This window comes from Felis catus, chromosome F1 (assembly GCF_018350175.1).
Source record: "Felis catus isolate Fca126 chromosome F1, F.catus_Fca126_mat1.0, whole genome shotgun sequence".
Taxonomy (NCBI): Eukaryota; Metazoa; Chordata; class Mammalia; order Carnivora; family Felidae; genus Felis; species Felis catus.
Genome location: NC_058384.1, coordinates 58,891,684 through 58,916,674, shown reverse-complemented (window position 1 = coordinate 58,916,674; position 24,991 = coordinate 58,891,684). Strand labels below are relative to the sequence as shown.

Genomic DNA, 24,991 nt, shown 5'->3' with positions numbered 1-24,991 from the left:
ACCCTTGGATTTTGAGACACATGAGCCAACACATCCCTTTTTCCTGTTTGAGCCACAATGATTTTTTTTTTGTCACTTGAAACTGAAGGAATCTTAAAAGTCATAGGAGTTATCACCAAAGTGATCATGAATAAGATTTGCCTCCAGTTAGATGATTCATCTGGAATTTGCAGTGTCATTCTCTGTATTAGCAGTATTTCCATTTTCTGCCTTTTTAAAAGTTTATTTATTTATTTTTAGAGACAGCAAGAATGAACGAAGAGGGGAGGGGCAAGAGAGTGGGGGGGGGAGAGAGAGAGAGAGAGAGAGAGAGAGAGAGAGAGAGAGAGAGAGAATGAATCCCAAGCAGGATCTGCACTGATGTGGGACTCAAACCCACCAACTGCAAGATCGTGACCTGAGCTGAAACCAAGAGTTTCATGCTCTACTGACTGAGCCATCCATGTGCCCTCATTTTCTGCATTCTTGATGCTCTTGCATCTGGGGAGCCTCGGGGAGGACCTCACTGCCTGAGGGAAACTGCCTTTTCCACGGCTAGCCAATTCTTAGGGGCACCAAAGGCCCCACCCAGGAACATGCCTCTCATGTGAAAACTAACCAATCCAACACTCATACTCCAAGCTACCTCTTCTATCTAGCCCTTACCTTATAGGAGGCATTACTCCTCTGTCCTAATCATCCCAGGGCCAGGTACCAGACAACTAGAGAAAGCCCCTATCTCCAGAGCTTGCTGAAATTATTCAAACTAGCCAATCCTAAACCCGCTTACCTTGTCCTGCTCTGCTTTTTGTGTGGAAGCCACAATGAAGGTTCTTACCCACATTCTCATCTTGATCTTTCTTCCTCCTGACTGACCCTGGTGCTTCTATGCATGGCCCTGCAGGGTGTGGTATACTCCCTCCTCTTGGGAACTGTGAGTGACAAACTATTTTTTCATTGGTTCTCATCTGATCTGTGGTCCTCACCATATCTGAACACTGATAAAATCTGTATTTTAGAACATGCCGTGAATTTAAGATATCACAGTAGGAGGCATGCTAGGAATGCCAGAAAGGCCATGTTCATGGATATTCCGGGAGGAGGGAGCAAAGAATGCCTATCGAAAATTTCCTTTTGCATTTGTTCCAAATGCACCCCAAAGTGATTTATCCTGCAAAGATTGCCCAGCGGTAGGTAATATGGTTGGGAGGGATCCCATGCTCTTTGGAAGATATGTTGTAATTTATCTTCTGTTTTGTAGTGGAGGTGGTGAGGAGGTGGGGGAGGTTCTAATAAGAACCAATAAGAAGCTCTAATAAGAACTAATAAGTTCCAATAATAAGTGCAAATGGATGGCTAAGTTTTATGGTTGTGTCTTTCATCCTAGCAGCCTTCCGAAGGTTTCAAGCATGATCGAAAGGCATGATATCGACTTGTATCACAATTTTTAAAATATGACTTTTCATCTAAGACTTTCTTGTAATCAAGAAATGGTTTAGGAACCAGAGCAGCCCCATCATTCATCTGCTCCATAGCCCCCAAATAGAACACCCCAATACGTCCAAATCCCCTACTTTTTTTCTGCCAGTGATTGGTCCCATGAATCATTTTAGTGCTGGCGAGATGTACAGGTCAAGCGGTATAAAAAATTAGGAGCTCAGGTTTACCGTGTGGGGTTCTCAACAGCTGGTCACCTACTCAGGGGAGCTGAGAGCTGAAATTCATTCATTCTCACATTCTCCTGTTGGAGATTGAATGTTTAATTTTTTAAAGCCGGGAAACTACTGTTTTGGGGATTGCAAGCAGTTTCTGAATGATCTCTGTGCAGCGCCTTCTGTGACAGTCTGTGTGCTTTTGGTTTCAAGAAAAAGAAACCAAGACTGAATATCTTAGGCTGAAAGTGAATTTTGGGGGAGGATAATGGAAGGATATCAGCACACAGAATGGACAGGGAAAGCTGAAGAATTCAGACCGGAAAATGGGCAGACACCAAGAGTGGCTTGGCAGCAGTCAGTCCAGGATGTGGGACCATCGCTTCAGGACATCACTGCCATTGCTAGACTCAGCTGCTGCTGGACAGAGCTATTACTGTTGGACAGAGCCACTTTTGTTGGACCTCTTCTAACCCTGGTTCATTGCCTTGTGTATTTGGCTACAGTGGACATAGGACTTGTGATATTGTGATTTATAATAAGAAATATATATCTGTTTTTGTCCTATTCTTGGCACAGAGCTCTTAAAACCCTTGGAGTTTCCTAAGCAATAACAGTGTCTTTTGTTATGTAAATGAGCTACCCTCAGGACAGTCCCTAGGTAACCTAGGGATGGGGGCTGGTTGCCAGGGGACCCAATCCTGTGACTAAAGATTTAGAAATTTAGCCCTACCCCCTCTCTCTAAAGAGAAGAAAGGAACTGGAGATCGAATCAAACACCAGTGGCCAACGGTTTAGTCAATTATGCCTATGTAACGAAGCCTCCAGAAGGAGAAGGTTTGGAGAACTTCTACGTTGGTGAACACGTGGAGCACCTAGGAGAATGATGCGTGCAGAAAGCATGGAAGATCTGTGTATTTTCTTCATACCTTGTGCTACACATCTCTTCTACCTGGCTGTTCCTGAGTTGTGACCTTTTATAACAAACTGGTAATCTGGTTGTTTTCCTGAGTTCTGTGAGCTGCTCTGGCAAGTTAATCAAACCCAAGGAAGGTGTGGGAACCTCCAATCTATAGCTGGTGGGTCAGAAACCAGGCGACAGTTTTTACTTTCAGTCCAGTCTTATCAGACTAAGTCCTTAATTTTTGGGATCTGATGCTATCTCCAGGCATAGAGTGTCAGAATTGAGTTAATTGTTTAGTGGTGTTAGGAAACATACACATATTAGAGGGCTATATATTGATCACTGGTTCAGAGTACATACAGCATCCTACAGGGCTGCACCCATATCACAGAGTTGTTTCCAAGCCAGCATGGTAATTGAGGACTTAGTGGGCTATTGCACCATTACATAGCTGTCTTTGGGCGATGGGGTGTGTTATAGTACCACTGAATTCCGCAGACATCAGCCAGATTGGCTTACTTCTTTTCCTATAAAGTGAAACCATTGGTCAGAAAATATGTTCTATGGGATATAATTGTGTATAGGCATATAGTAAGTCCACTGATGGATCTCCTGGCAGAATCATGTTGGATGATGCAGAGAAAGCAAATTCACATTCACAAGTCAGTGTCTATTTTGGTGAGAACAAATTGAGCCCCTCCACGATGGGAGGGTGTCCAATTTAAGCATATCTACGATCTTGCCCTTCTGGAGTACAGTGCCCCATCAGGATTTGGAGTAGGGTATTGCTGATGGGCTGAAGGGTACGTTAAAAATTTTTTTTAATCTAATGGAAGCATTGTTTCCATCAGCAGGTTATGATGCTGATTGACATACGATACCCTGTAGGCGATGTGGGAGAGAGAGGCCATGACTGCAGGAGTAGAGTCCTTCATGGAGGTGAGTAGCAAAGAGTGTTGGCTCACAAGTGAAGGGCTGCTGAGACAGGACCAGGGATGGTCCACTCATTTCAACAGGGGGAAAGGAGAGCAGGTGTGTACAGAGGTTTCTCTTTTGCTTCCATTTTTTTGGTGAAATGAAGTGTGAAGTTATCAGCAAAAAATGAGGATAGGGAGAGGAGCTATCAGAGGGGATAATGGATTTATTGAGGAGGGAGAAAAAGGTGTGAAATGGTATCTGAAAAAGTGGGGAAACAAATTTACGATGGAAAAATTATGATTGCTGGGCAGTTTTCATGATCGTGAGTTTGTGAGTTCTTTCTGAAGCTATGTCTAGCTGTGTAGTACAGGCATGGAGTTGGAAGTGTCCTGACTAACCCACAGAATTGATGGGGAGGCTGGAAAACCAGGTGTGGAAAATGGACAGTAATCAATGGAGGCTCAGCAGGATGAACATTTGGGCCACGGTATGGGCATCGTCACTGATGTACAATGCTGTTGCCACTACCTATGGCTGCCAGTGGACATTGTCACCATGACTCTAGCCATTGGACAAGGGTTCCAGGGCTATCCAACTCTCCATCCGTCACAGAGCTAATCTCTCTGAACTTTGGATTTTGTACCACTTTCTTAAATTTAAAGTATTAGTTGGGGCTAGACCAGGACTGCCACTGGCCTAAATGGAACCTTTATGTAAATTCCTCTGTCAGAATATTGTTATAATAAATATGCAAATCAAGGATGACTCCAATATGCAGGGCACACCTGGAGCAGAGTGGTGTAAAAACAAACATGGCGACAGCCCTGGTCTTGTGTGTGTCCTTGGTTTGGTTGCCAATGTGTGGAGAGGGTGAGAATCAGCCACATTTCGCTCCTGAGGACCTGCACAAGGGGGATCCCCTAAATTGGGAAGGAGTTTTGGATCCTGTTCGGTAATCAAATAAAATGTTCAACATACTTTTATGGTTTAGGAACTTCTTTTGGGTAAGTCCTTTTAATCAGGCAAATATAAGGCACAAATCTACCAATGTGTTGGGGGAGATCTGAACTAATAAAGTAATTCAAATATAAATGGCTACAAGTTAAGTCTTCTGTTTAGTACACACGTTGAGTGTATATATTCTTCCCACTTAAATGTGGATATGTGCTGTGTTGGAAAGTTTTCATTTTTTCTTGGGAGATATGGATGTCTTTTTCACCCAGATTTGTTCACTGAGGGCAGGACTGTGCCATGAGGACTATTAACCTGGACCAGAGGAATGACTTTGCAAATTGTGGGGACTGGGCTTATCACGGTGTTACCTGGCTGTGGTAGTGATGTCCCTCATTGGTCTTATTTGAGATCGAATAAACCCACATTTTAGAAATTACTGGTATAAATATAGTGATTGCTTTGGGGGGCAATAGAGGCCAAATTGCACCTTGTTCCTGAAGGGGACAATGTCTCCACTGTCAGTTGTCATGGGGTGGGAAATGATACAGGGAGAAAGGACTTTCCTGTCATTCCCTGGTGTGGAACCGAATGGGGCCAAGTCCTCAGGCAGAAAAAGGCCCGGAGATTCTTATGGGAAGGTTGAGGTGCCACCTTCCCCTTATCCCAATACATAGAAGCCCGTGGGAAAATAGGCAGGGATATGGAGTCAAGTATGGGCCAGGGACCCTGAGAGGATCCACATTGGAGCAGCAGATGAAAGCAACTTGTGTAGTTACTTGGTCTCTCAGAGTCTTGTTAATGGATCTGTTATGTGCTGTCCACCTGCTCTTAGCAGTGTGTTGGGCAGCTGGGGTGGGCGTTCACACTTGAGTTGAAATTATATGGAGCGAGTGACAATAAGCCAATTGAAAGATGGCAAGAGGCAACCTGGATAATGATGGATGGAAGAATTTCATGTCCACCAGGATGGACCTGTGGGACACGTTAAAATTCTTTGGGAATGTTCATGAGAGTAAATATGAAAAAAATAAGGGATTCCCCAAAATCCATGGGGACGTGGGCTTGGATTATTTGTATTAAAGCTTTAAAGAAAAATGCCATCTTGAAGGCTAAAGAGCTTGGGGACCCAGAGGAGGCATGTTTAATAAACACACACTTTTATTGACCTCCTAACATGTCACAGGCACTTTTTTTTTGAGGATATGAGATAGACATTTAAAGAAGATACATTATTTTCCTCCCTCAACACCTGGCATGGGATTTCAGATTATAATTTCGTGTAAGGGAGGTAAGGTCTCCAAAGTTATGTCATAACCAACATCCAAGAGTCAGATTTCCTCATCTTCTCCAGCCCTGTCTCCTCCAGTAGATTTTCTACAGCATTCAGTTGGACTGATACTGGCCATGGTGCAATGCAGCCACATTAACATTCTCATCATACCCAGAGTTTCCCCTTCCCTGGCTCTGATATATGGCTATCTGCAGCTTCAGTGTTGCAATCACAGATGCTGGGAGGGAATGGGCTGGGCGGTAAGGGAACCGTCTGGCCCCAGAAGAAGATGTAGAGAAGACTTAGAAAGTTCCTGTGCCTTCTCGGGGTCTCAGGCACAGAGGCCAGAGTTCAGTATCAGTGTAGTAAATCCTGAGACCTGTGGAGGGTCTTGCAAAGGGAGCTTCCCTCATCTATGAAAGATAATGGCTGTCACTTATTGGGTCCTATTGTGCAACATATGCTTTCACACAGTATCTCATGTAAGCCTCAACAACACCTCAACTCCGTGAGAAAAGTGACAAAAGTGAAGAGAGAGTTTCATCACATTGTTCAAGGTCACAGGACAAGTAATTAAAACAGCATCAGAATGTAAACTTTTATATTTGAGCCAAATTCCTAGGAGAATGCTTCTCAGCCAGAGGTAATTTTGCCCCCAGGGGACACTTGACAACGTCTGGAGACATTTTTGATTGTCATGACTGGAAGGGTGCTAATGTCATCTACTGGGTAGAAGCCAGGGATGCTGCTAGACATCCTGCAATGCCCAGGACACTCTCCTGTTATTGGCTGAACCGTGTCCTTCCAAAGAGAATACTGAAGTCCTAATCCCTGAGTACTGCAGAATGTGACTGTATTTGATAAGAGAGTGGTTGCCCATGTAAGTAGTTAAGGTAAGTAGGTGAACCCCTAATCCAGCGTGACTGGTGTCCTTATAAGAGGATGGCCCTATGAAGACATAGGGACATATGAAGAAACTTGAGAAGATGGAGGCAGAGAGTGGAATGATGCACTTCTGTGCATCAACAAGCCGAGGAACGCCAGGGATCACAGGTCATCAGCAGAAGCTAGGAGAGAGTCACGGAACAGATTCTCTTTCACAGTCCTTAGGAAGAACCAACCCTGTAACACCTTGATTTTGAACTTCTGGCCTCCAGGTCTATGAGAAAAGAAATTTTGGTTGTTTTAAGCCATGCGGTTTGTGGTAGTTTGTTACAGCAGACCTAAAAAACCAGTATGCCCCCTCAACCCAAGATGTCAACAGTGCCACTGCTGAGAAACCCTGCCTTAAGAGAACACTCTAGTTCCCTACTCATACTTAGCAAGAATTCTGCCCCCTTCCTTTCCGGGAGTTGCTGAACATTCCAGGAAGGTTGGGAGCATTTATGCCTGTATCCAGAACAGGGGGAGGGCTGGCTATTTCAGTGAGTGAAAACCAGTCTTTTAAAGTGTTTAACATGGTTAGTCCATCTGGCAACTTAATTAGCCTTGATCCATCTCAGGAGTGAGGGGTCCTGGCTGGAACTGTGTTGATAGATTTTGATATTGTTTTCATAGAGCAAGACCCTGGGTCCCTTCCCAGCCTGCGCTAGAAGTTTTTGGCTTTCGATACTTGGCTGGGTGGGCTGAAGTTTCCTCTAGGATGTCACATTGCATTTTATTAGTCTCCATTTTCCTCATAAGGCTTAGGGCTGTGTTTCACCCCGAATCAGAGTGGTATTTCTCGAGAACTGGAAAAGAAAACATTCTCCCAGATTGTAGCCTAGAAAAGTGGTGCGGTGGGAAGACCAGTCTTTCTCAGAGCAAATGAAACAAGGCTTCAGTGCAGTTTGCTGATTCATTGTCTAGTAAAGTGTTATTGCTACAAACGTATTGTCTCTGAGCCTAGATAGCCCACTCACCTCTTGGCTGTAAAACCCATTTCATCAACGAGCTTGGCATTTGCAGCACTATGCCCTGGTTTCCTTGTATGCTGGGATAGTAAGTTAAATAACAAAGGCAAAGTTTCTTGTTTGGCCCATGTCAAGGGTCAAGAAATGCAGCGTCACGATGGGGGGAGGCATCCCCTTAACATGTCCTTGGTGGGGTCTGCCTCCCTCTATGATTATGAATATTTTAATGACATTGCACATCCAGGCAAAGACACAAAACACACACAAAAAAAGACCTGGCCAAAATGGTAGGTAGCTCGCATGGATTTGAGAGCTAGCAACTCCCGAAACTGGTGCAGGGGTTTTCAAAATGGATCCTCTTCATTCACTGAGCCGAGCTTGAAGTGGGTTAAAGAATGGCTCGAGGATGAGCCATGACTCATAAGAAATTGAGCAATGGTCGATGAGAAGTGGATCTTCTAGGCATGGCACTCCCAGATTCCATAAAAGAGAGGATGACCTTGACTCTGTTAGCATACTATGTTTGCACTGGGGGGGGGGGGGGAGCGGTTTCAACTGGCTTGCCCAGGGCAGGACCACATGTTCTGTTCATTTTGTGCACCCTCCCTCCACCTCCCCAATGTTCTGGTATCTGGTGGACACTCGGTGATGCTGTTTGTTGGCACTGGAACTGGCAGTGGAATTTTTTAGTTCATCCTGGGCCCATCCTCTAGCATCTTTATGCTTCAGTACATTTGTAGGAAAAAAAATGGGTGAGTGAGAAGGGACCTGTAGATGGGCTTGCAACGTGGACATGCTAAGGGGATGCCTCCCCCCGTCGTGACACTGCATTTCTTGACCCACGACGTAGGCCAGTTGATTTCTGATCTTTCATTTCGAGAAGCTGGACAATCTAATGCTTCCTGTGAGATATTTATGTGTGGTTCCTTAGCTCTTGTAAGGTTTCACGTAGCAGAGAGAGCTGGAAACTGGGGTTTGCTACTTACCAGCTGGATGTCAGGGGACAAGTCCCTTAACCTCTTTAGACTTTAGTTCGCCATCAGTCAGACAGGAACGGGCTCTGGGTTGCCTATTTCCTAGGGTTCTGTGAGCATCCAATTTGATCAGGTTGTGTGAAGGGGCTTTGAAAATGGCAAGGCATTTTTTAAAGGTCAAGTGTAATTATGGAAACATTCTGATTTGTTTTTAAATTTTCATGGTTTCCTGTGACCATTTCCCTATGCAAAGCACAACAGAGCACTTTCCTGTGCAGTCTTGTTTTTACTTTATTGTTACCCTGCTTGCTCTTCAGTGATCTGGTTCCCGTTTTACAATCTTGAGATTGGTTCTTTCTGTGAACATGTTTACTTCTCATTGTCATTCATTAGGATAAGGACAGTGATTTATCAGATAAACAGATGCTGGGGCATAGCATTTGAAAATGTCACATGTACTTCTCCATTGTGAAGTAACACTTTGTTTATGCCTGGGTTTAATTTATGGTTTAAAAACAGTCTGTTTGCAGCATTTTGTGGCATCTTCATGGTTAAATCTGCAGTCATTGTGGAGCCATCAGTAGCGCTAGTGAACAAGGGGGTTTGCTAACCTGGTGCTGGGGTTTCTGATGCTTAAGAGATTGTTGGGAGGCCTGAAAGGGGGCATTGCTGTAGTCTGCTAATCCAGATCGCTGCTGTCTTGGTATTTGCATATGTAAGAACGGTGTATGGATTTTATTCTCGCTTTTGAAAATACAGGATGGCAATATGGTGGTTTCTTTCTTTCTTTTCTGATCCTAGCTAAAATCATTCATCTGTTTTCCTTCTGGAACCTCATGGCCACTGATCTCAGCATAGCCTCTGGGCTGTCCTGCCTCCCATCCGCATCATCTCTTCTTTCCACCGTTCTGTTAAAGTATGGGGTGGTGAGCTAGAATGGACAGCGTGCAGCCAGTTGCTGGGGCCCTCATTGACTCTGGGGCATGTACCTGGAGCAGAGTGATAAGAAGAAGCAGGAGTGTGGTAGTGTGGCTACTGCATCTAGAACTCAGCAATGAGCACATCCCCTGGCCAGGTCCCCTCAGAGGGCTGCTGGGGGCTCCTTTTCTTTTTTTTAATTTTATCTTTCAACGTTTATTTATTTTTGGGACAGAGAGAGACAGAGCATGAACGGGGGAGGGGCAGAGAGAGAGGGAGACACAGAATCGGAAACAGGCTCCAGGCTCCGAGCCATCAGCCCAGAGCCCGACGCGGGGCTCGAACTCCCGGACCGCGAGATCGTGACCTGAGCCGAAGTCGGACGCTTAACCGACTGCGCCACCCAGGCGCCCCATCCTCCTTTTCTAATTCTGACTGACATGGTCTGTAGGCCAAGCGTTGGGCCAGTGGAAGGCACTCACTGACGTGGGGCTGTGGCATCCACCCTGGGATTCCCGAATTCTTTATCCTGTGACTTCCCTGAAACTTATTACCCAAACTTAAGAGTCTTACTCATTTACCCACCCTTGCCTATCTGCAGGTGGCAGAAGTTTGGGTTGACATGAACAAGTAATTCATTGACTGAAATATGTACTGGAAAATGCATCAGTGCTTCAAGATACTCAGAAATAACAAACACACATTTGCATAATGCTCTTTCAAGGGAAAAGTTTCTCTCACATAAATTATCTCCACAACCCTGTGAAGTAGGGAGGGTGTGAATCGTAATGTCTTTTTACAGTCAAGAAAATAGAGGCTTGAAGCCTGGGTGATTAGCACAGGTTACATCTCTAGTAAACAAAAGAGCCCACCTGTACTTTGCAGCTTTCATTTCTGAGATCAGGGCTCTTTTCCTTTATAGGATCTTGGGATGGTTGGACCATGGGAAGGAGAGGAAAGGATAAATCATCCAGAAGCTGGCAGGTTTAATTCCAGTTATGCTTCAGTCAATTTATATAATTGGATACACTAGAGGCCAAGAGTTTTGTTCCATGTTATTTTAGGAATTCCTATTCTTTATCCTTTCTAGAGCAGAGCAGTGGTATTAAACCTTAAAAAAAATTTATTTTCACCTTCCTAAGGCAAAAGACTTTCCCTGTTGGGCAAATGAAGTATGGTATAAAAATTCCACTATACAAAACTGAAATTGAATGGCTGTGATCGAAGTAGGTGTGAAACCTTGCCTGATCCACCCCTCTTATCCCTCAAGGTGCCTTGAGACACCTTTGAAACCTTGAGGAAATGAGGATGGAAATTTTAGGCCAAATGGGTTTTGTCATCTCTCTCTTTTCTTCCTTCTTCCCTAGTTTGGTCAACTGTGTATGCTTTAGCTATCCTCTTCAAAAAATCACCTAAAGACCTCATGGAATTCTCCCATCTTGGCACCCAGAACGTGTGAGGAGTCTGATTTTGTTATTAATTCCAACAAAGGCACAAGAAAAAGGTGGTAGCTATCAGTCTTTGTGTCATTCAACTCTTCTTTATTCCTGTTATGTCCAGAACAGAGAGGGCATAGCATGCAATCCAAGGACACCTCCATTCTCAGACAACTGGTCAATGAGCCAAGCCCTAGAACCTATTCTAGGCAGTCAGCATCTTTTCTGGGGATCATATTCTCCTGAGTCAGTGGCACAAAGCACCAAACCATGGCCTAAGGTTCTCCAGCTGCGTATGGGCTATGGGTGTGTTAAACATCTGCTTGCCACCATCCACACTGGGATAATCTGTTTAAGTCCTGATGATTAGTGCCCAATTGCTAAACATTCTAGACATAGCCTTTCCCTGCACATTTATAACATTTCCTAAAAGTCTTCAAAGGCCCTGGGATGGCAACAAATCCCTTTGGCTGTCCTTTGTTTCCTGTACTTGCGGGTTATTACTCTACCTTGCACCTGGGTGGTTTTCTGTGGAGTTAGGTAGGAATCTCATGCCTTATTGTCTGTTTAGCTAGGCATATGGGCTTTTTACTTATTGGAAAGGCTTTCTCAGCAAAGCGATCACTGGATATATAGACTTGCTTGCAAATTCCTGTTCATATGACTTTTGTGTTTTCTCCTTGTGTTTCAGCATCTCTTCATAGAGGGCAGAAAACTCATCTCTCTCCTTATATAGGGGAAAGTATGGACATGCTCTTAAACAGTCTCTTTACCTCCTTCTTAGCTCTGCATCCCATCTACTCCCTGCCAAGAAAGGCTTGCCAATGCATAGAGTATTGATTGAGTCACTTGAGTTGACCAGCCCTTTTCAAGCAGACCTCAGACCTCTTATGAAATTCCACCATATTTCTTACTCCTGAAGTACAAGCTTAAACAGGTAGGCGTCAAGCTCTGTGCTGAGAGCATGTGGGTGACCCCACTTGGGTCTTCTGTCCTGAGCCATGTGCTTCAATTCAGCTTTATCCCCAAAGTCCTGTGTTATGGAGTTCCTAGGCTCTTTTGCAGTTATGTATAAAAGTGCATTTTGTTCTTCATTGAGCTCCATTGTGAGTACCGTCCTTCTATTGAGAATTCCCAAAGGAAAGGGTGAGAAGTGTGATTCAGGCATGGAAAATCCACCTCAAACCTTAACATTGCAAAGAAATTAAATGGCTTCTAAAATTCCACAGCCTTTGGGAACATTCTTTTTGTTGTTGGGTTTTGGAGTTCAGGTCACCTTCAGTTATTCACGCTCAATTATGTTTTAATATTGATGGTCACAGACAGCCTATGTGATAGGTTTCAAATGATCTCAGTGCCCCCAAGACTCTCTCTCTCTCTGACTCTGGACAACTGCATGTTCCCTACATGTGGTAACCTCTCAGCCATCAGACCCACCTTCTACTGTTCCTTGTCTCATTAGGCCTAGTGACCACAGGGTTTTCTGAATGACCACTCTGCCCAAGTTTATAAAGAGAAGAGAGGCGTGTGGTCACCTTAGCCCATGTAGAGAGCTAATCAGGATCATTTTGGACAAGTATGCAATCTTCCCTTCTTCATAGTTTTTCTTTGATGGATCTAAGTCATTCGTCCCTGAATAGTTTCACTAGCCTTCAAAAACTTACCCCGGCAGGACAATAAATTAGTGACACGAAATCTCCTTAAGCTGTGGTAAGAGAGGCAGGCATGGCTGTTGCTGGGTCAAAATTATTTCGTCAAGGAGCGCCTGGGTGGCTCAGTTGGTTGAGCCTCCGACTTCGACTGTGTCATGATCTCGCGGTTGTAACTTCAAGCCCCGCGTCAGGCTCTTTGCTGACGGTTTGGGGCCTGGAGCCTGCTTTGCATTCTGTGTCTCCCTCTTTCTCTGCCTTCCCCCGCTTGTGCTCTGTCACCCTCTCTCTCTCAAAAATAAATACACATTAAAAAATTATTTTTTCAAAATGAATTCATGGAAAAAAATGACAGGGGATACTTCTAACTCCTCAATCTTTAATTTCTGGATTCTCTCACCCTCTCATGGAAGCCTCCATCTGAGGAACTCTCTCAGTTCTCTAAGTAGGGAAGCCCTCCCAACTTCTACTTAGTTGTGAAGTAGATGAGGTGTTTGTGGTCCCTCTTCTGCTGCCCCTTATCCCCTCTGTGTTGTCACCCTCTTCTCCTCTCGTGAGGTTCCCGGTGACACCTTCCTCTCCTTCCTCACCCGTCAGAAAAGGCTCCCATATGAATCATTTACCCAAATGATGAGCTGTCTGTCTTAGGGATACCTGCATTTTGATTTTGGTCCTAACTGTGGACCGACTGACCTTGTGCCCTGTTAAAGGGGTTCTAGTACCTGCAAGTGAAGTGCTTGTTTGGGGAGATGAGGAATACTTTCTTGGAGTCCCTGACATTGCGATGTTCAGAAAGCATCTCCCCCAGTATCTCCTTATTCCACCCCTAAGGGTGATCTTCTCATCACTGTCCTTTTCCCACAGCATTTCCAAACCCACTGAACTACTGGGCTTCTCCATCCCTAAGGCTGTGTGTGCTTCATCAGGATGTTCCTGATGCCAATCCCATAGCAGCCCCAAGTGTTTTTATGGGATGCCTGCATTGCTACAGGAGCATCCCAAAGGCTCTTGGATGGGCACTAGCTGATCAACACCTGCCTTCCCCTCCTTGGGGTTTTGGCACCATAATGTTGCCTTGTGGGACCCCGCCAGCTGCCTCTGCCTGTGGGAAGCAGCTGTGAGATCTCTGACCAAATCAAATTCCTGGAAGACCAGATTTATATGCAGGAGGAAGGCAAGTCAGAGCTGATTAGCTCTGTGTGGGTTGTCCCTCAGGCCACATTTCTCTGGCCTCAAATGGAGGCATGCGTATGCTGGCTGGGATTACCGAATGGGTTCTCTACTTTAGCTGATGGATGAGTGATATATAGGTAGCCAGTGACGCATTTTGGGATTTATCCAAAAGAGGCAGCCCCAGGTAAGTGGAAGGATTGGTCATTACTGTAATTCTAGTGGCGAATGCATCACAGAAGCTCCAAATCCGTCAGCCCTCTAAGCTACTGATTGCAGCTGGCTAATGCATTGCCTCCGAGGAGCATCCATTGATGTGCTGCAGAGGAATTAACTTTGACGTAATGGAATTTTGTTTTCACCACTGCTCATAAAAACAACCGCCTTGAGCAAATGAAAATGTGTGTGGCAATTTGTGCATTTCCAGTAATGACTGTACATGGGTAGAGGGTTCTTACAGAAGGAAATGGCGTCCCTGCAGACCAGGGCTGGCTGATGAATGATTAATGAAGAACAGTGCTACCAAGATTCTGGCTCTAGAAAGATAAGGGAGAATGATGATGTGAGCTGTGGGGGAAGGTAGGGGCCTGGAGAGGTATGCTCCACTCATGGGCGAGATTCCAAGGAATCTGACTGGTGCTAATGACTTAGAATCATTTCAGGGGAGTATGACCGGGGTCATTTGCCCTGGAGCTGGCAAAGAGGCTTACTCAGAACGTTCCCTTCCCCTGCCTCTTCTTGGAGACTCTGACCTTCCCTCTTGGGACAAGGCATGATGCCTTCCCTCAACCTTGCTCTTTTGCCCTGTGTACACCCCTGTCTATCACCTATTTTTTTCAGAGATAAACTCTCTTGGCTCTATTTCACTGCAAACCCACCTTCCGTTTCCCCCAATTATTTGTTAACAAAATCCTGAGGATCACTGCCAGTTTGATCATCACTACTTACCAGTCTCTGGGTAACAGAATGTTCCCTACAGAGCCCCATGAGGGATCCCAGATTCCAACTCTGCTCACTCCTACCCTCAATGTTGTTCAGGTAAGGCCCTTAGGTGATTTCTGTACTTGGCCTGGCCTGCAACCTGATACCATAATAAAATTCTGTGGTTGCCCTTTGAGTTTCCATCTGCCTTACCCCTGGCATAGTCAAGCATTCAGAGAAGGAATCTGGGTTATTTTTTTTAATACATTTTACAAGGGCAGAATTCTCTGTGCTGGGGTCAGAGGAACGCTGAGCCCCAAAAGTGGGGCCTTTGGTCCCTGTACCCACAGACCGGGTCCAACAGCTGCATGGGACTCTGTGAAGGGCAAGGTCCTGAGGGAGACGGTGTCCTTGGTTACATTCCTTCCTGTGCTGGGGGTGGGGAGAGTCTTAGGCAGGCTCCTTTCCTCTGCTCCCACACTGGCAGCTCAATAGAAGTACCCTTCACTGGGAAAGGAATAGTGTGGTTGCTTAAGGTGCTCTGGGCAGGCTGGACCATGCAATGCATTTGACCTCAATCCATTTGTTTTATGGTTCAAAGTGGTCTTGGTTCTTCTTTTCATGTAAATATCCTTCCTCTATGGGATGACGGTGACTGAGAACAAAAATGGGCTTATCACAAAGCAAAAGAAATCAAGTAAAATGTAACCAGAATGTATTTTTTTTCTTCCCTCTCTCACTGAAAGTAGTTTTATATGTAGTGGGAGGAAGAGTATGGCATTTGCCCTGTTCTTGCTGTCTGAGGTCTTATTTGAAAGAAGCCTGGAGACTTGTTTTTCTCAGACTCACAAACTCCAGCCCATATGCCTGCCCTAATGAGAAGATTAAAGACCTGTTAATGCCATTTGTTTTGTTTCTAAGCAGTAGGTGACAGGAGAGCTAAATATTCTCTCTGAGTTGATGCAGTGGTTCTGAAGGCACTGGGACCAAATGGCTGCAGTGACCTTGCTTTTTATGTTCAATTAAATGGACCAGAGATAAGATCTATATTGTTTCTGAAGTGTTGAGATCCACAGACAGGATGAGCAATTTCTTTGCCTATGCCACTGGGAAAAACAAATGGAACACACTGGGAATTCAAATGTGTCCCCTTGAGTCTCATTTTTCACTCAAACACTGCAACGCTCTTGTTTGATAGCAGGGCTTGGTTTGGGGAGTTGGAGGCACAGGGCATGGCTGGTGATTCACAGGCTTATATTTGCTTGTGGAGAATACTTTTAACAAGTAGCCTATTGAATATCAATTACCCACAGGACACTGTGTTGGGCGCTGGAGGGGTTATAAGGAGGCATAGACATTTCTGCCTTCGACAATTATAAAATCTTGTTTGGAGGCAAAGCATCTGAAGACATTGAAAGAGCTCAGTAGTGAGAGCGAATGCCAAGTGTGGTGGAATTGAATGGCCACTCATCTGTCCTTCTTTAGGATCCTAGGGGCTAGAGAAGTCATTAAAGCAACACTAGGTAAATGGGAACTGAGGTACTGGTTTATTACTCTGGGCAATAACCCCCAAGTATTGCTTCTGATGAGTTGTACTGAGGAATAGAATGAGATCTGAGGTCATGGTGGGGACTCACTGCTTCTATACCAGTATGACTGGACCTATACAAGTAATTCTAAATGCTCTCACCATTAAGCTGAATGGCCAAGGACCACAGAGAAGAGTGGATTATTCCCCTGTGTGAATACTGCACGGGGGGCAGGAAATGGAGGAGAAACTGTCACCGTCCACAGGAAAAACAACAGCAACATCAACAATTGGCCCAGTTCCTGATTTTGAGGCATAATCAACATGTTTCCTTAGTAAAACATGGGTCGGCGAACATTAGGCTTCAGTCAGAGTCTAACTCTTCTTCTCATGGAGATAAGCCGTGAGAGTGCCTGAAATTACTTCTGATAATCCTTCATATGGAGAGGGAGCTCTTGGGCAGAAATATGAAATATGACAATATGGGGAGAACTATTTCTCTTTCTCCAACAATGTGTCTGATGTGTTATAATAGGTTGGTGGTGGGGAGCAGGGGGAGAGAAAACTCTAGGTTGGCACTGTGGTGGGGACAGTCTGGGAGGTCTCTGAGAAAGGGTGGTTTTGAGCTGACTTCAAGGCAGGAGTGGGACAAGAAGGGAGTGGGCCTGCCAGGTGGTGAATAAGGGCAAGCAATGATGTGATGTGTGGATGCTGTGAGAAGAGCACCATGGCTGGAACACAGAGCAAGAAGGTGGTGGAGACCAACTGATATATTTGGATTGGACACTCTCTCATTATCCTCCATTATGATCTATTTTTCCCAAATGACTTGCCATTTCTATATTCTGTACCTGTTTCTTCTTTTTATCGAAATGAAGACCAGAGTCACAGTTCCCACTTTTGATACTTCTGCTTCCAGAGAGATGAAATGATCACTAAAACAAATGTGGAACTTACCCGCCATGCTCTTTCTATATTGTCAGTGGGACAGATGGTAGCATGTGGCTGAGGCACTGACCTTGCACACCAGCACTGTTTTACCCAATTTCCTTCATGTGAGAAATTCAAAAGATTAGAGAAGGCTTTTGCCAGGCTTGGAATCTACTCCAGTTACTATCTTTGATTACTTGGATTGCTTTATCCCAGAGAAACCAGACTTTATTTAAATGAAAAAAAATTTGAAAGGACTTAAACATCTTAAATTGGCACATTAAAATGTTCATGCACTTATCTGGACAGCAACTGTGTCTCCCTAAAGCCATGCTGTGGCCTGTGGAGTTGACAAGGCGGAAACAGATGGCCTGGGTTTCCCTTGAAATATACTAATGAAGAGAAAAAAGTGACTTGGCCCTTTATCTTTTAGATTATGCCAAATCCACACAAGCAAGGGACTCTAGACATTTGGCATGAGCTCCAAAATGTGCAGAACTTGCCCCTCCTGGCCCGTGATGTCTGGCACTTGTGGAGTGTTTGATGGAGAACAACTCGTGTTTGTTGAGGTGGGTTAATGGCCCACCTCCTTGTCCATCATGCCAGTCTCCCACATGCTCTCCTTTATATACGTCACTTCCTCTAACTCCCTCCAAATGGGCTACACCATAGGGTTGGTGAATGTTCTCATTAATCTCTCTCTTGCTTCTTGTTTTCTTCTATTCTTCGTTTTTGGAATTTCTTAAGATATGGAAATACTTTTCAGGCTATTTAACCAAATGGACTGCTCTTACGTTTTCACTGATTCATAATAACCTCCTGGAGCTAGAAGGGCCTAGAAAGGTCCTTCCTGCCTCCCCCTCTCCTCAGCCAGATCACAAAGATGGGGCCTCTACTACTTTGTCTGTAGACACAACCCAGTGCATAACAATGTCCACTGTTGGGAAATAATGTCCTGACACTGAACTTGGAACTTTCACAAGTTAAGTTTTCCTGAGTCTGTCCTTGGTGAAGCTGGTCTTGGTATTTACCCTTAATATACTTGAAAGACATTTACAAGTCACTCTAAAGCAGTGGTCCTCGACCAAGGGCAACTTATTTTTAAAAAGCACACTGATGGATTTTCCTTAAGAGAGACCATCCCACCCCACCATTGTGCAGGAAAAATCGATCTGCTTTTGTATTTGAGAAAAATAACTGCAAAGAAGGGGAGGGTAAGGTGTGTGTGTATGTGTGTGTGTGTGTGTGTATGTGTTTGTGTGTGCACAGGTATGTATGTGTGCGGAGGAGGTACATAGCTGGGCTTAGGTCTGGGTATCCTGTTTATTTTATAGATGTAAATTCACTTCACCTTATGAAAACTTTTCAATTTTCTCCCAAGAGCTTATTCAGTTGACCTAAATAATGCATTTTGGCAAAATAAGAGCCTTAGTTCCTTCTTACTCCAGCAAAGGGGATCTCCATGATGGTTCATGAGAGAGGTGATAACCTTTGCCTGGAAACTCAGCGTCCTACACCAAATTTATTCTCCTAAAAATTTTTTTTAGTGTTTACTTTTGAGAGAGAGAGAGAGAGAGAGAGAGAGAGAGAGAGAGAGAGAGAGAATATGTGAGTGGGGGAGGGTCAGAGAGAGAGGGAGACAAAGAATCTGAAGCAGGCCTCAGGCTCTGAACTGTCAGCACAGAGCCCAGTGTGGGGCTCGAACCCACGAATGGTGAGATCATGACCTGAACTGAAGTCAGATGCTTAACCGACTAAGCCACCCAGGCGCCCCCAAAATTTATTCTCAAAGCTAAATTTGTGCCTCCCATATAGGCAAAGCCAAAGGTGAGTAGAAACTCACCAATGGCCACCAGGGAGGGGCTTTTGCATATTCAGTCTAGATTTGAAGGCACTTTATGGTTTATGCAGCCTGTCACATATAAGGTCATTTGGTCTTCCCAATGATCCTGGGAGGTAGGTCTGATTATTTGAGGAGGAAACCAAGACCTAGAGAGGTCTTTGAACCTGTAAGTAGAAAGTTGGCCATGAAGCTGATTTTTGGGCTCCAGGTCCGGGGCACTTACCAGCACACTACTTTATGTCCGCATTGCCTCCCTTCCAACTCTGTCTGTGGGTCTGAATCAGTCTGCCAGAGACATCCATGGCCCAGGTGATTTCATGTCTCCCTCTCACTCCGCAACACTGCACTAGTGATGACTCTTGGACTTAAATCCAGTTTCTTTACTTACTGCTTCTGGGATCTTAGGGAAGTTACTTAGCCTCTCTATGGCACAGTTACCCTGTCTGTGCAACAGGCACCATCATCATCATCATCATCATCATCATCATCATCATCATCATCTACTTCTCAGGGTTCCTTGTGAGGATTAATTAAAACTGCACATGTGAAGCCCAAGTGCTTGATACTTGGTAACTGCTCAGTCAATGTCAAATGTAACTACTGCTTTAATTCAGACACTGCCACCTCCCCCTTCCCCCACTGCCCAGTTTACAGTTTGCTGTTCAGAGGCCTTTCTCTGTCTGTAGCCCTGGTCCCTGTTGGGCTTGTATCTCTTCTGGCAAAATCTGTTCAGAACACAGAGCTTTTCATCCAACCATGTCATTTCTTTGCCCACTAGAGAGGCCAAGCTCTTCGTGCATCTTTTAAAAACACAAATCCATGGTGATGATGGATGTATATAATAAAATAAAAATAAAAACAAGTAATGGAAACAAGTCTTGAAAGATTAAAGTGAAGTATGATTACATATTGATATTTTAAATATGGCCAAAGTGGTCAAAGACATTGAGAAATGCTATCCAGGCTCCTGTGAAAAGTGTCATAACAAAGCAGGAGACTTGGAAATTCAGCTCTACAGTGGACATGTTGAGGCATTTTACCTCAGAACTGCCCCCCTACAGGCCCTTTGCTCTCACTGACTCAGGCTGGCAATGATGAGGGTCATGGAAGGCAAGAGGGATGTGTTGTTTTCAGAATCATCATGATTTTGCTGCTTCTGATTGTAAAAGCATTGTATAGGCATTTGAAAAAAGTTGGAAAATGCAGAAAAATAAAGGTAAAATAAAACTTGCTAGTATTTCTTCCCTGCAGAGATAGATACAGTTAAAATTAGCGTTTTTGGTTATCTTCTTGACATAATTCTTTATTCTTTCTACAACCTTCCCACTGCCCCTCCATGCCAGCGTCCCGCATGCAGGGCTATCTCTTCTGGGGACAGAATACATGAGGTTCCTTCTCTCCAGGATGCCTTTCTGCCTCCTCACCCCCTTTCTCCAGCTCCATGCATCTTGTCCATCTCAACTCAGGCATCACCTACTCCGGCAAGACCTCCTCAAGCCCCACCCAAGATGGGGGTTTTGTGCACTTCATATGGGAACCACGTCTGTGATACCTTGTGTCTGTCTCTGTCTTTGTATTTACAGTGTGTTTATTGATCTGTGTAGATGTCTGCTTGCCATATTAGACTGGATGTCCTTGAGTCTTACTCACTTTTATTTTCCTGGCATTTAGAATAGTGCCTAGCACAGAGTGGGTGCTCCATAGGTATTTGCTGAATAAATGAGTGAGTGATCCTAAGAAAGAAATTAGACTTGTTCTGCAAGGATCCAATGGTTAAAACTAGGTCTAGGTTGGATACTGTGGGGTGACAGACTTTGTTTCAGTGGAAGACAACATTAAAGTGGATGGACTACTTTGGGAGGTAGTGAGCTCCTGGCTGCTGAAGGTATTTCAGTATAGACTTGGCAACTACATCAGAGAAACTGTAGAGTCTGGTCAACTTCTAGATTAGTTAATGTTGATCTAGAGGAGTTTTTAGGCTCATTTAATGTTAGGATTCCCTAGTTTTCTATTGCAGAAGTCATAAAATGATGTCATTTGTGGTTAGAAATTCCAGGTCTTGGTAGCCCTGACTAAGATGTTCATAGATGAGATGAGAGTTCTTACTTCAGTTTTTATGTGGTTTAAGTAATTGTAAATACTCTCTTACATCAAATGTTTTTCTCGATTCTCTAGTCACACAGCTTTGTATCCAAACAAGTCACAGACTTCCCAGAACTACAGATTTATTCCACCAGTAATTGACTCTGAAACCAAATGCCAGTGAATCCAGCCTCCCAGTCCTTTGAGGAACAACATGGTGACCTTCTCCTGAACTCTCTCTGTTCTCTTAGCTTCTGTCTGCTTTGCTCTCTTCAAATATCTACCCTCAGGAAGATCTTCAAAATACTTTATCTGTTAGGAATGCTGTTTCCTAGCCCTCAAGGAAGGCCTGATTGATCACTTTATTGAGCTTGTTACCTCTAAGCCTGAGATAAATGAGAAAGTACAGCAAAGCACCTACCTATTCTAGCTCCCAGCACTTGGCAGGTGCTACCTCCCAATGAAGTCACTTCTCCTCTAATGGTGCCCATTTAAGGCTTCTCCTAGTGGCTCCATTTTCCTGACTTGGATCCTCTTCCAGCCCCATGTGAGCTATCAGCAGTTGCAAAGCCCACTTTCTCATCTCTGATCAGCCCTCCTTGTGTAGGTCCTGCTCTCCTCTTTCTATGCATCTGTCACCATCTACTGAGTAGATTTGTCTCATTGAATTATTTCCCCATAAGAACAGTTATGGAATAGGACCCTGTGCCCGATACTTCTTTGACATCTCTGAATACAGCTATTGGCCATTTTTCTTTTGCAGATTCCACTGCTAATCACCACAGGGAGGCAGCCAAGCAGTAAGGGAAATGATAGATTTGGTGAAGTTACTCGTATTCAATAAGGTCAAACAGGACTGATAGCTCCCCTGGACGGTTATGGGGTGTGAATGAGGCTACTGCTTTTCTCAGAGGCTCTTTTTGACTCCTATCTTATGAGACCTGTAGGAAATCTCTCTTCCTTCATTGATTTCTCCTTTAGTCTTTGACCATGGGCCTCTTCCAGCCTGTATTATATGGCACCATATTACAGTGATTTGAGCAATTTGCCTTCTTCACCACCGCTAGGCTGTAAATTTCTTTTTTTTTTCTTAAATATGAAATTTATTGTCAAATTGGTTTCCATACAACACCCAGTGCTCATTCCAACAGGTTAGGTGGTAAATTTCTTTTGAGAACCTCTAGTGCGTGGGAAATGCTCAAAAAATTGATATTTTTTTTCTGTCTTACTCATTTTGTTTTCCTGACATCTGAAATAATTCCTAGCACATAGTAAGTGCTCAATGGATACTTGTTAATTAAATAAATGAGTGAGTGACCAGTAGAAAAATCAGGGCTTCCAGGCTTTTAGATTTTAGTGTGAAGGATTATCAAAATGCACAACATTTGTAAACATGGGTAGATTCACTTGACAAGAGAGAAGAGAGTAGTAGCAAAGAAAAGAGCATTTTGAGATGTGGGGGAGGGGTGGGATGGGCAGAGCAATGAAGTGGAGGGTAGCACAGTCTGGCCTTTCTAGCCTCAATGGATCCAGAATCTGAGAGAGCAAAACTCCTCCCTTTCTCTTGATCGTTTGTCCTGAAAGATCTCAGATCTTTCAGCCTGAACCTTCATCTGGGGCCCATGTATCCACCTACTTTTGGAGCTTAGCACTTTCCTGGGTCATCCTCTCCATGGTTATAATCTAAAAACACACAGTTTTCTGTTTTTACAATGTAATGTCAAGCTTGCTCTGTAAAATTATTTTCTTCTACATTTTCTTTTAAAAATTTCGTAATTTTTGTCATACTTTATGTTTCAAATAGGTAATATATACAATGGCATATGGTGATATTCCAAAATAAGTCTTTTTTTTTTCCTCTTGCTTTCTTCCAGTCCCTGAGTTGCCCTTCCCAGAGGCAATCAGCATAATCAGATTCTTACGTCTCCTTCTAGAGGCTGTCTTTGGATATATAAGCATATATGCCTATCTTGCCTTATAGAAATGGTAGCATGTGATACTTCTTAGTTTTATATCTTGCTTAAAAAAAAGTTACAATACCTCTTAGAGAGAGTTCATATTGGTTCATATAATGCAGTCATGTGTTTTTTAGAGGATCTACAATATTTCATAGTATAGAAGTTCCTGAACTGGTTTAACCAACCCTTTTATTGAGTTCTTGAAATTTAGTCCTTATCCAGTCTTTGGCTATGACAGACAATGCCACAGTCCATATCTGTGTGCATGTATCTCACATAGATGATTATATTTGTAGGTAGGATAAATTCCTACTAGTAGGACTGACGTATAAAAGGGTATGTACAGTTTATTTTTTGCTGATAGTATTAGTACTTTATTAGCATTAGTACTAATAGCAATGATTCACTCAGTGATTTACTATGTCAGTTACTATTTAAGCATTATGCATGTAGTGTATCTCATTCCTTGAGGGAGGTACCATGATCACCTCCACTTTCCAAAGGAGCAAGCAGGCATTGAGAGACCAAGTGACTTGCTTATGTTCCTACAGTAAATGACAGAATTTAAGTTCAACCCAGGCAATTGGACTCTGGAAGTGCCCCCTTGTACTCCCAAGTAAGCTGGACCATCAGTGATTGAGAGGAAAGCATTCTTCCTACAGACACAGAAACAAACAACCACACTTGCACACTTCTCATAGATTCAATTTAAAACTTGTCCATAAACCTTCTTGAAGACCCTTGTGGGAAAGAGTAACTTTTGATAAGTTCTCTTCCTAGAAACAGCAGACCTCCCAAGGACACAGCTTTTTTAGACAGAAAATGTACCTCTTTCGGGTCAGTCAAAACATGCTGACTGGTATAGTCTACTTGAAAAATAAGAAAAGGACCTCAGAATGAGTAATCTAACGATGTTTCTCATTAATTCATGGCCAGTGAAAGCTACTGTCTCCTAAAAGACAAATAGCGCATTTGCCCTTTACTGGTGGGTTTTAAGTCTGTTGGTTTAATCCCACTAGACCAAAGCTATTTTGAACCTGCAAATGAATCATATGATCAGATTGGATCCTTTCCCCCTGTCACCCATGCTGAAGACATTTTTTTTTTCCTTTTAAGCCAAGAAAGGACAAAATAATGACATTTTCAGAGTACTTAGTCACTTGAGTCTAATCCAACCCAACAGAGTAAAGAAGCCTGTTATGGACATGAGTGGAACATAGAGTTTTCTCATACATTCTCCATCTCCATAGGTGTCTTTTTGAAATTAGAACTGAGAAAAGAAATACAATGCGTTTGTGATATTTTTACTTTTCAGACCCTGCAGTTGAAAAAACTCCCCCTCTCCTAGGAAGATTTGTTCACCCCCTCTCCTAGGAGGCTTGTTCATTTTCATGTTTATTCAATAACCTCTGGTGAATGTCCCATGAAGGTTGGTCAGTGTACTGGGTCCTGGATGAGCTGTGAGGGGCTGGAAAGGCATAGCCCCTACCCTCACGGCTTATCAAGGCTGGTAGAGGCTACCTAAGGATGTTAGAAGAAAGTCTGGTATTTAATTACTGGGCCAGATTCCCTACAGGAAAGAAAATAGTCCTTTGGGGAGGGAGGGAGGAGGAATACCCTGATGGACTGATTTGGGTGGGAAAGTTGAAGCCCATGGAGATAGCATGGCTGGAGACAGAGACACATGGTGAAGGCTGAATTGTCCTGCGTAAGACCTTAAATTATGTTAGGAGGTTGGGCCAATGAGCAAGTCCTGGTGGCCCAAAGGAGATTCAGATATCCTGATGCCCCATCACCGGGTTTTAGTGTCCTTGCTGTGTAGTGCTGTGATGCCTCCCTCTGGTCTGCATGGGAGCTCCCACCCGAACTCTGTCCAAACTGCTTTCTTGGCAGGACACACCTTCCACCGACTGTGACACCACTCATTACATCCATAAAGAGGGCCTGCAAAGGTCAGCGTGTCTGTCCCTTCTCGAGCCTTAACACTCCCATATCACTACTGTAAAATTCCTA

General features: G+C 43.9%; 1 long non-coding RNA gene across 1 annotated transcript in view; it reads left to right on the top strand.

Annotated features, from left to right (window-relative positions):
• Window positions 1-24,991, top strand: part of LOC123382774 — a 293,168-nt gene that overhangs the window by 73,145 nt on the left and 195,032 nt on the right. The window contains exon 3 of the long non-coding RNA XR_006591677.1: window positions 3,387-3,474. This is a non-coding gene — a long non-coding RNA (uncharacterized LOC123382774). The remainder of the gene's footprint in view (window positions 1-3,386; window positions 3,475-24,991) is intronic.